This window comes from Eubalaena glacialis, chromosome 13, assembly GCF_028564815.1.
Source record: "Eubalaena glacialis isolate mEubGla1 chromosome 13, mEubGla1.1.hap2.+ XY, whole genome shotgun sequence".
In the NCBI taxonomy this organism is placed as follows: Eukaryota; Metazoa; Chordata; class Mammalia; order Artiodactyla; family Balaenidae; genus Eubalaena; species Eubalaena glacialis.
Window position 1 is genome coordinate 33,291,625 of NC_083728.1, and position 14,340 is coordinate 33,305,964.

Here is a 14,340-nt window from a genome sequence, read left to right on the forward strand (position 1 = left end):
AAGGAAGAGTGTCCCAGTCGTCAAAGAGCCTCGCGAAAGCAGTGCTGGGCAGACTCTGTTTGCAAGTCGACTGGCCTCAGTGACTGAAAGGGAATTCCACTGCTAATATACAGTGTGCTGACGATTGAGGCCTGGACTCAGGACAGCACGCAGGCAGAAGCGAAAGCTGAGCTCTGCGTCCAGCCTGAAGACCAGTACACTTTTCACACTTAACTCTGTTGGGATGTGCAAGAGCCATGGTCACCGAGGCCTACCTAAGGTACTGAAATACTTCCCCAGTTCAGCCTAGGCAGAGGACTCTGTTGCCAAAGGATCTCCATGGAAGGGCCCTGTGAGTTCCGTGTGTTTCCTTGAGGGAGTCAGAAACGACTGAGGGTAACTATAGGAGCTCATGGTTGAAAGCAGGCTACCCTGGCAAAACCTTATTTTCCTCCGCGGTAGGCGAGACAGTTGCGGTTTGAAAGCTGCCTGAAAAACACTCCTGCTGCCCATCTTCTCTTTGCTGCCTGAAGGCGTCACCAAAGTACTATGAGTGTACTCGTATGAGGCATGCTGTCTCAGTTCCTTGCTGGAAGCTCCTCCAGGAGCACTCTGGAACTTACCAGCCAAAGAAATGGCACCCCAGGCCTCATGGAAAAGTCCAGATTTCTCCCATTGCAAGCTTAGTTGTGCCATAGTAGCGAAGAAGCATGTGTTAAAGGAAAGCTGCAACACGGTTACATATTTCGACTCGTTGGGCACTCACGTTCTTTGTAACATCTGTGAAGGGGCACTGAACGCCGCCAACTCTTCTCTTGCCTTTGAGTCCCAGGAGGCAAACGGGTTCGTTTGCTTTAACGCTGTGAATGTGCAGCGGTAATGGCAAAGCCCTGCCCGGATCGCTCGACAGCTCTCGTTTGTACAGCATTCAAACGGCCTCAGGAACGCCGTTCTAAGCAGCCTTACATTCCATGCTGGTGTGCCCAAGGAGGAATTTGGATTCTTCTGAGAAACACCACTGTGCCTCACTAATGAAACCTGTGAAAACCCAAAGGACCTCTCCCTACGGCAGTCGGAAGCTAGATGTTGAGTTCCAGACTGAAAACACCGGACAGCTTTCCCTGTGACAATGCTGGACTTCTGGGACCATCCAGATTCACCAAGGCCTAACTTTTGCATGGCAGGGGAATGCTCTTGTGCATGTACAGCATTCCCCACGTGAAAACCTTTCTTAGCAGATGGAGGCAGGCTTTCCCTTGTACTAGGTAGCTAGGCAGAATCATCAGATAAACATGCTTTGTCATCGAGCTTGAAAGTGGGACACTGATGGGAAAGATCACATTTTCCCGCTTTGCAAGCGACTTGCTTTTGGCTTCAAAGCTGCCTGAACAGCACTAGCGGCCCACCTTCTCTTCACTGCAGGACTTTCGCTGTGGGCCAAGGCTGCGTTCTCTCAATGCCAAAAATGTGCTGACAATTCCCTTCTAGAAACTCATCCTACTGCACTCCAAATTCAGCTCCGGCCAATGAAAGGTGACCTAAGGCCACAAGGTAAGATCCAGTGTTTCATATCAGCAGAGCTGGGTGTGCATTGTATCCACGAAACCATACTCTGAAATGGAGTGCCTTAACTCTGCTATGCCCCTGGGGACACATAGGACAGTGGATCGTGCACCCATTTCGCATGATGACCACTGTGTGCCTGAAGAGCGTCCTCTGGCTTCTGAGGAACCCTAGGCGAAATAGGCCCCTGGGAAGCACTCTTCCCATTCATAGCAAGGGAAAAGTACTGCTTTCTGGGTTGCCAAGGAAGAGTGTCCCAGTCGTCAAAGAGCCTCGCGAAAGCAGTGCTGGGCAGACTCTGTTTGCAAGTCGACTGGCCTCAGTGACTGAAAGAGAACTCCACTGCTAATACACAGTGTGCTGACGATTGAGGCCTGGACTCAGGACAGCACGCAGGCAGAAGCGAAACCTAAGCTCTGCGTCCAGCCTGATGACCAGTTCACTTTTCACACTTAACTCTGTTGGGATGTGCAAGAGCCATGGTCACCGAGGCCTACCTAAGGTACTGAAATACTTCCCCAGTTCAGCCTAGGCAGAGGACTCTGTTGCCAAAGGATCTCCATGGAAGGGCCCTGTGAGTTCCGTGTGTTTCCTTGAGGTAGTCAGAAACGACTGAGGGTAACTATAGGAGCTCATGGTTGAAAGCAGGCTACCCTGGCAAAACCTTATTTTCCTCCGCGGTAGGCGAGACAGTTGCGGTTTGAAAGCTGCCTGAAAAACACTCCTGCTGCCCATCTTCTCTTTGCTGCCTGAAGGCGTCACGAAAGTACTATGAGTGTACTCGTATGAGGCATGCTATCTCAGTTCCTTGCTGGGAGCTCCTCCAGGAGCACTCTGGAAATTACCAGCCAAAGAAATGGCACCCCAGGCATCAAGTAAAAGTCCAGATGTCTCCCATTGTAAGCTTAGGTGTGCCATAGTAGTGAAGAAGCATGTGTTAAAGGAATGCTTCCACTCTGTTATGTATTTCACGACGCGTTGTGCACTCACATTCGTTGTAACATCTGTGAAGGGGCACTGAACGCCGCCAACTCTTCTCTTGCCTTTGAGTCCCAGGAGGCAAACGGGTTCGTTTGCTTTAACGCTGTGAATGTGCAGCGGTAATGGCAAAGCCCTGCCCGGATCGCTCGACAGCTCTCGTTTGTACAGCATTCAAACGGCCTCAGGAACGCCGTTCTAAGCAGCCTTACATTCCATGCTGGTGTGCCCAAGGAGGAATTTGGATTCTTCTGAGAAACACCACTGTGCCTCACTAATGAAACCTGTGAAAACCCAAAGGACCTCTCCCTACGGCAGTCGGAAGCTAGATGTTGAGTTCCAGACTGAAAACACCGGACAGCTTTCCCTGTGTCTTTGTTGGAATTCTGGGACCATCCAGATTCACAAGGCCTAACTTTTGCACGGCGGGGGAATGCTCTTGTGCATGTACAGCAGTCCCCACGTGAAAACCTTTCTTAGCAGATGGAGGCAGTCTTTCCCTTGTACTAGGTAGCTAGGCAGAATCATCAGATAAACATGCTTTGTCATCGAGCTTGAAAGTGGGACACTGATGGGAAAGTTCACATTTTCCCGCTTTGCAAGCGACTTGCTTTTGGCTTCAAAGCTGCCTGAACAGCACTAGCGGCCCACGTTCTCTTCACTGCAGGAGTTTCGCTGTGGGCCAAGGCTGCGTTCTCTCAATGCCAAAAATGTGCTGACAATTCCCTTCTAGAAACTCATCCTACTGCACTCCAAATTCAGCTCCGGCCAATGAAAGGTGACCTAAGGCCACAAGGTAAGATCCAGTGTTTCATATCAGCAGAGCTGGGTGTGCATTGTATCCACGAAACCATACTCTGAAATGGAGTGCCTTAACTCTGCTATGCCCCTGGGGACACATAGGACAGTGGATCGTGCACCCATTTCGCATGATGACCACTGTGTGCCTGAAGAGCGTCCTCTGGCTTCTGAGGAACCCTAGGCGAAATAGGCCCCTGGGAAGCACTCTTCCCATTCATAGCAAGGGAAAAGTACTGATTTCTGGGTTGCCAAGGAAGAGTGTCCCAGTCGTCAAAGAGCCTCGCGAAAGCAGTGCTGGGCAGACTCTGTTTGCAAGTCGACTGGCCTAAGTGACTGAAAGGGAATTCCACTGCTAATACACAGTGTGCTGACGATTGAGGCCTGGACTCAGGACAGCACGCAGGCAGAAGCGAAAGCTGAGCTCTGCGTCCAGCCTGAAGACCAGTACACTTTTCACACTTAACTCTGTTGGGATGTGCAAGAGCCATGGTCACCGAGGCCTACCTAAGGTACTGAAATACTTCCCCAATTCAGCCTAGGCAGAGGACTCTGTTGCCAAAGGATCTCCATGGAAGGGCCCTGTGAGTTCCGTGTGTTTCCTTGAGGGAGTCAGAAACGACTGAGGGTAACTATAGGAGCTCATGGTTGAAAGCAGGCTACCCTGGCAAAACCTTATCTTCCTCCGCGGTAGGCGAGACAGTTGCGGTTTGAAAGCTGCCTGAAAAACACTCCTGCTGCCCATCTTCTCTTTGCTGCCTGAAGGCGTCACCAAAGTACTATGAGTGTACTCGTATGAGGCATGCTGTCTCAGTTCCTTGCTGGAAGCTCCTCCAGGAGCACTCTGGAACTTACCAGCCAAAGAAATGGCACCCCAGGCCTCATGGAAAAGTCCAGATTTCTCCCATTGCAAGCTTAGTTGTGCCATAGTAGCGAAGAAGCATGTGTTAAAGGAAAGCTGCAACACGGTTACATATTTCGACTCGTTGGGCACTCACGTTCTTTGTAACATCTGTGAAGGGGCACTGAACGCCGCCAACTCTTCTCTTGCCTTTGAGTCCCAGGAGGCAAACGGGTTCGTTTGCTTTAACGCTGTGAATGTGCAGCGGTAATGGCAAAGCCCTGCCCGGATCGCTCGACAGCTCTCGTTTGTACAGCATTCAAACGGCCTCAGGAACGCCGTTCTAAGCAGCCTTACATTCCATGCTGGTGTGCCCAAGGAGGAATTTGGATTCTTCTGAGAAACACCACTGTGCCTCACTAATGAAACCTGTGAAAACCCAAAGGACCTCTCCCTACGGCAGTCGGAAGCTAGATGTTGAGTTCCTGACTGAAAACACCGGACAGCTTTCCCTGTGTCTTTGTTGGAATTCTGGGACCATCCAGATTCACAAGGCCTAACTTTTGCACGGCGGGGGAATGCTCTTGTGCATGTACAGCATTCCCCACGTGAAAACCTTTCTTAGCAGCTGGAGGCAGTCTTTCCCTTGTACTAGGTAGCTAGGCAGAATCATCAGATAAACATGCTTTGTCATCGAGCTTGAAAGTGAGACACTGATGGGAAAGTTCACATTTTCCCGCTTTGCAAGCGACTTGCTTTTGGCTTCAAAGCTGCCTGAACAGCACTAGCGGCCCACCTTCTCTTCACTGCAGGACTTTCGCTGTGGGCCAAGGCTGCGTTCTCTCAATGCCAAAAATGTGCTGACAATTCCCTTCTAGAAACTCATCCTACTGCACTCCAAATTCAGCTCCGGCCAATGAAAGGTGACCTAAGGCCACAAGGTAAGATCCAGTGTTTCATATCAGCAGAGCTGGGTGTGCATTGTATCCACGAAACCATACTCTGAAATGGAGTGCCTTAACTCTGCTATGCCCCTGGCGACACATAGGACAGTGGATCGTGCACCCATTTCGCATGATGACCACTGTGTGCCTGAAGAGCGTCCTCTGGCTTCTGAGGAACCCTAGGCGAAATAGGCCCCTGGGAAGCACTCTTCCCATTCATAGCAAGGGAAAAGTACTGCTTTCTGGGTTGCCAAGGAAGAGTGTCCCAGTCGTCAAAGAGCCTCGCGAAAGCAGTGCTGGGCAGACTCTGTTTGCAAGTCGACTGGCCTCAGTGACTGAAATGGAATTCCACTGCTAATACACAGTGTGCTGACGATTGAGGCCTGGACTCAGGACAGCACGCAGGCAGAAGCGAAAGCTGAGCTCTGCGTCCAGCCTGTAGACGAGTACACTTTTCACACTTAACTCTGTTGGGATGTGCAAGAGCCATGGTCAACGAGGCCTACCTAAGGTACTGAAATACTTCCCCAGTTCAGCCTAGGCAGAGGACTCTGTTGTCAAAGGATCTCCATGGAAGGGCCCTGTGAGTTCCGTGTGTTTCCTTGAGGTAGTCAGAAACGACTGAGGGTAACTATAGGAGCTCATGGTTGAAAGCAGGCTACCCTGGCAAAACCTTATTTTCCTCCGCGGTAGGCGAGACAGTTGCGGTTTGAAAGCTGCCTGAAAAACACTCCTGCTGCCCATCTTCTCTTTGCTGCCTAAAGGCGTCACCAAAGTACTATGAGTGTACTCGTATGAGGCATGCTGTCTCAGTTCCTTGCTGGAAGCTCCTCCAGGAGCACTCTGGAACTTACCAGCCAAAGAAATGGCACCCCAGGCCTCATGGAAAAGTCCAGATTTCTCCCATTGTAAGCTTAGTTGTGCCATAGTAGCGAAGAAGCATGTGTTAAAGGAAAGCTGCAACACGGTTACATATTTCGACTCGTTGGGCACTCACGTTCTTTGTAACATCTGTGAAGGGGCACTGAACGCCGCCAACTCTTCTCTTGCCTTTGAGTCCCAGGAGGCAAACGGGTTCGTTTGCTTTAACGCTGTGAATGTGCAGCGGTAATGGCAAAGCCCTGCCCGGATCGCTCGACAGCTCTCGTTTGTACAGCATTCAAACGGCCTCAGGAACGCCGTTCTAAGCAGCCTTACATTCCATGCTGGTGTGCCCAAGGAGGAATTTGGATTCTTCTGAGAAACACCACTGTGCCTCACTAATGAAACCTGTGAAAACCCAAAGGACCTCTCCCTACGGCAGTCGGAAGCTAGATGTTGAGTTCCTGACTGAAAACACCGGACAGCTTTCCCTGTGTCTTTGTTGGAATTCTGGGACCATCCAGATTCACAAGGCCTAACTTTTGCACGGCGGGGGAATGCTCTTGTGCATGTACAGCATTCCCCACGTGAAAACCTTTCTTAGCAGATGGAGGCAGTCTTTCCCTTGTACTAGGTAGCTAGGCAGAATCATCAGATAAACATGCTTTGTCATCGAGCTTGAAAGTGGGACACTGATGGGAAAGTTCACATTTTCCCGCTTTGCAAGCGACTTGCTTTTGGCTTCAAAGCTGCCTGAACAGCACTAGCGGCCCACGTTCTCTTCACTGCAGGAGTTTCGCTGTGGGCCAAGGCTGCGTTCTCTCAATGCCAAAAATGTGCTGACAATTCCCTTCTAGAAACTCATCCTACTGCACTCCAAATTCAGCTCCGGCCAATGAAAGGTGACCTAAGGCCACAAGGTAAGATCCAGTGTTTCATATCAGCAGAGCTGGGTGTGCATTGTATCCACGAAACCATACTCTGAAATGGAGTGCCTTAACTCTGCTATGCCCCTGGGGACACATAGGACAGTGGATCGTGCACCCATTTCGCATGATGACCACTGTGTGCCTGAAGAGCGTCCTCTGGCTTCTGAGGAACCCTAGGCGAAATAGGCCCCTGGGAAGCACTCTTCCCATTCATAGCAAGGGAAAAGTACTGCTTTCTGGGTTGCCAAGGAAGAGTGTCCCAGTCGTCAAAGAGCCTCGCGAAAGCAGTGCTGGGCAGACTCTGTTTGCAAGTCGACTGGCCTCAGTGACTGAAAGGGAATTCCACTGCTAATACACAGTGTGCTGACGATTGAGGCCTGGACTCAGGACAGCACGCAGGCAGAAGCGAAAGCTGAGCTCTGCGTCCAGCCTGAAGACCAGTACACTTTTCACACTTAACTCTGTTGGGATGTGCAAGAGCCATGGTCACCGAGGCCTACCTAAGGTACTGAAATACTTCCCCAGTTCAGCCTAGGCAGAGGACTCTGTTGCCAAAGGATCTCCATGGAAGGGCCCTGTGAGTTCCGTGTGTTTCCTTGAGGGAGTCAGAAACGACTGAGGGTAACTATAGGAGCTCATGGTTGAAAGCAGGCTACCCTGGCAAAACCTTATTTTCCTCCGCGGTAGGCGAGACAGTTGCGGTTTGAAAGCTGCCTGAAAAACACTCCTGCTGCCCATCTTCTCTTTGCTGCCTGAAGGCGTCACCAAAGTACTATGAGTGTACTCGTATGAGGCATGCTGTCTCAGTTCCTTGCTGGAAGCTCCTCCAGGAGCACTCTGGAACTTACCAGCCAAAGAAATGGCACCCCAGGCCTCATGGAAAAGTCCAGATTTCTCCCATTGCAAGCTTAGTTGTGCCATAGTAGCGAAGAAGCATGTGTTAAAGGAAAGCTGCAACACGGTTACATATTTCGACTCGTTGGGCACTCACGTTCTTTGTAACATCTGTGAAGGGGCACTGAACGCCGCCAACTCTTCTCTTGCCTTTGAGTCCCAGGAGGCAAACGGGTTCGTTTGCTTTAACGCTGTGAATGTGCAGCGGTAATGGCAAAGCCCTGCCCGGATCGCTCGACAGCTCTCGTTTGTACAGCATTCAAACGGCCTCAGGAACGCCGTTCTAAGCAGCCTTACATTCCATGCTGGTGTGCCCAAGGAGGAATTTGGATTCTTCTGAGAAACACCACTGTGCCTCACTAATGAAACCTGTGAAAACCCAAAGGACCTCTCCCTACGGCAGTCGGAAGCTAGATGTTGAGTTCCTGACTGAAAACACCGGACAGCTTTCCCTGTGTCTTTGTTGGAATTCTGGGACCATCCAGATTCACAAGGCCTAACTTTTGCACGGCGGGGGAATGCTCTTGTGCATGTACAGCATTCCCCACGTGAAAACCTTTCTTAGCAGATGGAGGCAGTCTTTCCCTTGTACTAGGTAGCTAGGCAGAATCATCAGATAAACATGCTTTGTCATCGAGCTTGAAAGTGAGACACTGATGGGAAAGTTCACATTTTCCCGCTTTGCAAGCGACTTGCTTTTGGCTTCAAAGCTGCCTGAACAGCACTAGCGGCCCACGTTCTCTTCACTGCAGGACTTTCGCTGTGGGCCAAGGTTGCGTTCTCTCAATGCCAAAAATGTGCTGACAATTCCCTTCTAGAAACTCATCCTACTGCACTCCAAATTCAGCTCCGGCCAATGAAAGGTGACCTAAGGCCACAAGGTAAGATCCAGTGTTTCATATCAGCAGAGCTGGGTGTGCATTGTATCCACGAAACCATACTCTGAAATGGAGTGCCTTAACTCTGCTATGCCCCTGGCGACACATAGGACAGTGGATCGTGCACCCATTTCGCATGATGACCACTGTGTGCCTGAAGAGCGTCCTCTGGCTTCTGAGGAACCCTAGGCGAAATAGGCCCCTGGGAAGCACTCTTCCCATTCATAGCAAGGGAAAAGTACTGATTTCTGGGTTGCCAAGGAAGAGTGTCCCAGTCGTCAAAGAGCCTCGCGAAAGCAGTGCTGGGCAGACTCTGTTTGCAAGTCGACTGGCCTCAGTGACTGAAAGGGAATTCCACTGCTAATACACAGTGTGCTGACGATTGAGGCCTGGACTCAGGACAGCATGCAGGCAGAAGCGAAAGCTGAGCTCTGCGTCCAGCCTGAAGACCAGTACACTTTTCACACTTAACTCTGTTGGGATGTGCAAGAGCCATGGTCACCGAGGCCTACCTAAGGTACTGAAATACTTCCCCAGTTCAGCCTAGGCAGAGGACTCTGTTGCCAAAGGATCTCCATGGAAGGGCCCTGTGGGTTCCGTGTGTTTCCATGAGGGAGTCAGAAACGACTGAGGGTAACTATAGGAGCTCATGGTTGAAAGCAGGCTACCCTGGCAAAACCTTATTTTCCTCCGCGGTAGGCGAGACAGTTGCGGTTTGAAAGCTGCCTGAAAAACACTCCTGCTGCCCATCTTCTCTTTGCTGCCTGAAGGCGTCACCAAAGTACTATGAGTGTACTCGTATGAGGCATGCTGTCTCAGTTCCTTGCTGGGAGCTCCTCCAGGAGCACTCTGGAAATTACCAGCCAAAGAAATGGCACCCCAGGCATCAAGTAAAAGTCCAGATGTCTCCCATTGTAAGCTTAGGTGTGCCATAGTAGCGAAGAAGCATGTGTTAAAGGAATGCTTCCACTCCTCTGTTATGTATTTCACGACGCGTTGTGCACTCACATTCGTTGTAACATCTGTGAAGGGGCACTGAACGCCGCCAACTCTTTTGTTGCCTTTGAGTCCCAGGAGGCAAAAGGGTTCGTTTGCTTTAACGCTGTGAATGTGCAGCGGTAATGGCAAAGCCCTGCCCGGATCGCTCGACAGCTCTCGTTTGTACAGCATTCAAATGGCCTCAGGAACGCCGTTCTAAGCAGCCTTACATTCCATGCTGGTGTGCCCCAAGGAGGAATTTGGGTTCTGAGAAACGCCACTGTGCCTCACAAATGAAACCTGTGAACTCCCAACGGACGTCTCCCTACGGCAGTCGGAAGCTAGATGTTGAGTTCCCGCCTGAAAACAACGGACAGCTTTCCCTGTGACAATGCTGGACTTCTGGGACCATCCAGATTCACCAAGGCCTAACTTTTGCACGGCGGGGGAATGCTCTTGTGCATGTACAGCAGTCCCCACGTGAAAACCTTTCTTAGCAGATGGAGGCAGTCTTTCCCTTGTACTAGGTAGCTAGGCAGAATCATCAGATAAACATGCTTTGTCATCGAGCTTGAAAGTGGGACACTGATGGGAAAGTTCACATTTTCCCGCTTTGCAAGCGACTTGCTTTTGGCTTCAAAGCTGCCTGAACAGCACTAGCGGCCCACGTTCTCTTCACTGCAGGAGTTTCGCTGTGGGCCAAGGCTGCGTTCTCTCAATGCCAAAAATGTGCTGACAATTCCCTTCTAGAAACTCATCCTACTGCACTCCAAATTCAGCTCCGGCCAATGAAAGGTGACCTAAGGCCACAAGGTAAGATCCAGTGTTTCATATCAGCAGAGCTGGGTGTGCATTGTATCCACGAAACCATACTCTGAAATGGAGTGCCTTAACTCTGCTATGCCCCTGGCGACACATAGGACAGTGGATCGTGCACCCATTTCGCATGATGACCACTGTGTGCCTGAAGAGCGTCCTCTGGCTTCTGAGGAACCCTAGGCGAAATAGGCCCCTGGGAAGCACTCTTCCCATTCATAGCAAGGGAAAAGTACTGATTTCTGGGTTGCCAAGGAAGAGTGTCCCAGTCGTCAAAGAGCCTCGCGAAAGCAGTGCTGGGCAGACTCTGTTTGCAAGTCGACTGGCCTCAGTGACTGAAAGGGAATTCCACTGCTAATACACAGTGTGCTGACGATTGAGGCCTGGACTCAGGACAGCACGCAGGCAGAAGCGAAAGCTGAGCTCTGCGTCCAGCCTGAAGACCAGTACACTTTTCACACTTAACTCTGTTGGGATGTGCAAGAGCCATGGTCACCGAGGCCTACCTAAGGTACTGAAATACTTCCCCAGTTCAGCCTAGGCAGAGGACTCTGTTGCCAAAGGATCTCCATGGAAGGGCCCTGTGAGTTCCGTGTGTTTCCTTGAGGGAGTCAGAAACGACTGAGGGTAACTATAGGAGCTCATGGTTGAAAGCAGGCTACCCTGGCAAAACCTTATTTTCCTCCGCGGTAGGCGAGACAGTTGCGGTTTGAAAGCTGCCTGAAAAACACTCCTGCTGCCCATCTTCTCTTTGCTGCCTGAAGGCGTCACCAAAGTACTATGAGTGTACTCGTATGAGGCATGCTGTCTCAGTTCCTTGCTGGAAGCTCCTCCAGGAGCACTCTGGAACTTACCAGCCAAAGAAATGGCACCCCAGGCCTCATGGAAAAGTCCAGATTTCTCCCATTGCAAGCTTAGTTGTGCCATAGTAGCGAAGAAGCATGTGTTAAAGGAAAGCTGCAACACGGTTACATATTTCGACTCGTTGGGCACTCACGTTCTTTGTAACATCTGTGAAGGGGCACTGAACGCCGCCAACTCTTCTCTTGCCTTTGAGTCCCAGGAGGCAAACGGGTTCGTTTGCTTTAACGCTGTGAATGTGCAGCGGTAATGGCAAAGCCCTGCCCGGATCGCTCGACAGCTCTCGTTTGTACAGCATTCAAACGGCCTCAGGAACGCCGTTCTAAGCAGCCTTACATTCCATGCTGGTGTGCCCAAGGAGGAATTTGGATTCTTCTGAGAAACACCACTGTGCCTCACTAATGAAACCTGTGAAAACCCAAAGGACCTCTCCCTACGGCAGTCGGAAGCTAGATGTTGAGTTCCTGACTGAAAACACCGGACAGCTTTCCCTGTGTCTTTGTTGGAATTCTGGGACCATCCAGATTCACAAGGCCTAACTTTTGCACGGCGGGGGAATGCTCTTGTGCATGTACAGCATTCCCCACGTGAAAACCTTTCTTAGCAGATGGAGGCAGTCTTTCCCTTGTACTAGGTAGCTAGGCAGAATCATCAGATAAACATGCTTTGTCATCGAGCTTGAAAGTGAGACACTGATGGGAAAGTTCACATTTTCCCGCTTTGCAAGCGACTTGCTTTTGGCTTCAAAGCTGCCTGAACAGCACTAGCGGCCCACGTTCTCTTCACTGCAGGACTTTCGCTGTGGGCCAAGGTTGCGTTCTCTCAATGCCAAAAATGTGCTGACAATTCCCTTCTAGAAACTCATCCTACTGCACTCCAAATTCAGCTCCGGCCAATGAAAGGTGACCTAAGGCCACAAGGTAAGATCCAGTGTTTCATATCAGCAGAGCTGGGTGTGCATTGTATCCACGAAACCATACTCTGAAATGGAGTGCCTTAACTCTGCTATGCCCCTGGCGACACATAGGACAGTGGATCGTGCACCCATTTCGCATGATGACCACTGTGTGCCTGAAGAGCGTCCTCTGGCTTCTGAGGAACCCTAGGTGAAATAGGCCCCTGGGAAGCACTCTTCCCATTCATAGCAAGGGAAAAGTACTGCTTTCTGGGTTGCCAAGGAAGAGTGTCCCAGTCGTCAAAGAGCCTCGCGAAAGCAGTGCTGGGCAGACTCTGTTTGCAAGTCGACTGGCCTCAGTGACTGAAAGGGAATTCCACTGCTAATATACAGTGTGCTGACGATTGAGGCCTGGACTCAGGACAGCACGCAGGCAGAAGCGAAAGCTGAGCTCTGCGTCCAGCCTGAAGACCAGTACACTTTTCACACTTAACTCTGTTGGGATGTGCAAGAGCCATGGTCACCGAGGCCTACCTAAGGTACTGAAATACTTCCCCAGTTCAGCCTAGGCAGAGGACTCTGTTGCCAAAGGATCTCCATGGAAGGGCCCTGTGAGTTCCGTGTGTTTCCTTGAGGGAGTCAGAAACGACTGAGGGTAACTATAGGAGCTCATGGTTGAAAGCAGGCTACCCTGGCAAAACCTTATTTTCCTCCGCGGTAGGCGAGACAGTTGCGGTTTGAAAGCTGCCTGAAAAACACTCCTGCTGCCCATCTTCTCTTTGCTGCCTGAAGGCGTCACCAAAGTACTATGAGTGTACTCGTATGAGGCATGCTGTCTCAGTTCCTTGCTGGAAGCTCCTCCAGGAGCACTCTGGAACTTACCAGCCAAAGAAATGGCACCCCAGGCCTCATGGAAAAGTCCAGATTTCTCCCATTGCAAGCTTAGTTGTGCCATAGTAGCGAAGAAGCATGTGTTAAAGGAAAGCTGCAACACGGTTACATATTTCGACTCGTTGGGCACTCACGTTCTTTGTAACATCTGTGAAGGGGCACTGAACGCCGCCAACTCTTCTCTTGCCTTTGAGTCCCAGGAGGCAAACGGGTTCGTTTGCTTTAACGCTGTGAATGTGCAGCGGTAATGGCAAAGCCCTGCCCGGATCGCTCGACAGCTCTCGTTTGTACAGCATTCAAACGGCCTCAGGAACGCCGTTCTAAGCAGCCTTACATTCCATGCTGGTGTGCCCAAGGAGGAATTTGGATTCTTCTGAGAAACACCACTGTGCCTCACTAATGAAACCTGTGAAAACCCAAAGGACCTCTCCCTACGGCAGTCGGAAGCTAGATGTTGAGTTCCTGACTGAAAACACCGGACAGCTTTCCCTGTGTCTTTGTTGGAATTCTGGGACCATCCAGATTCACAAGGCCTAACTTTTGCACGGCGGGGGAATGCTCTTGTGCATGTACAGCATTCCCCACGTGAAAACCTTTCTTAGCAGATGGAGGCAGTCTTTCCCTTGTACTAGGTAGCTAGGCAGAATCATCAGATAAACATGCTTTGTCATCGAGCTTGAAAGTGGGACACTGATGGGAAAGTTCACATTTTCCCGCTTTGCAAGCGACTTGCTTTTGGCTTCAAAGCTGCCTGAACAGCACTAGCGGCCCACCTTCTCTTCACTGCAGGACTTTCGCTGTGGGCCAAGGTTGCGTTCTCTCAATGCCAAAAATGTGCTGACAATTCCCTTCTAGAAACTCATCCTACTGCACTCCAAATTCAGCTCCGGCCAATGAAAGGTGACCTAAGGCCACAAGGTAAGATCCAGTGTTTCATATCAGCAGAGCTGGGTGTGCATTGTATCCACGAAACCATACTCTGAAATGGAGTGCCTTAACTCTGCTATGCCCCTGGCGACACATAGGACAGTGGATCGTGCACCCATTTCGCATGATGACCACTGTGTGCCTGAAGAGCGTCCTCTGGCTTCTGAGGAACCCTAGGCGAAATAGGCCCCTGGGAAGCACTCTTCCCATTCATAGCAAGGGAAAAGTACTGCTTTCTGGGTTGCCAAGGAAGAGTGTCCCAGTCGTCAAAGAGCCTCGCGAAAGCAGTGCTGGGCAGACTCTGTTT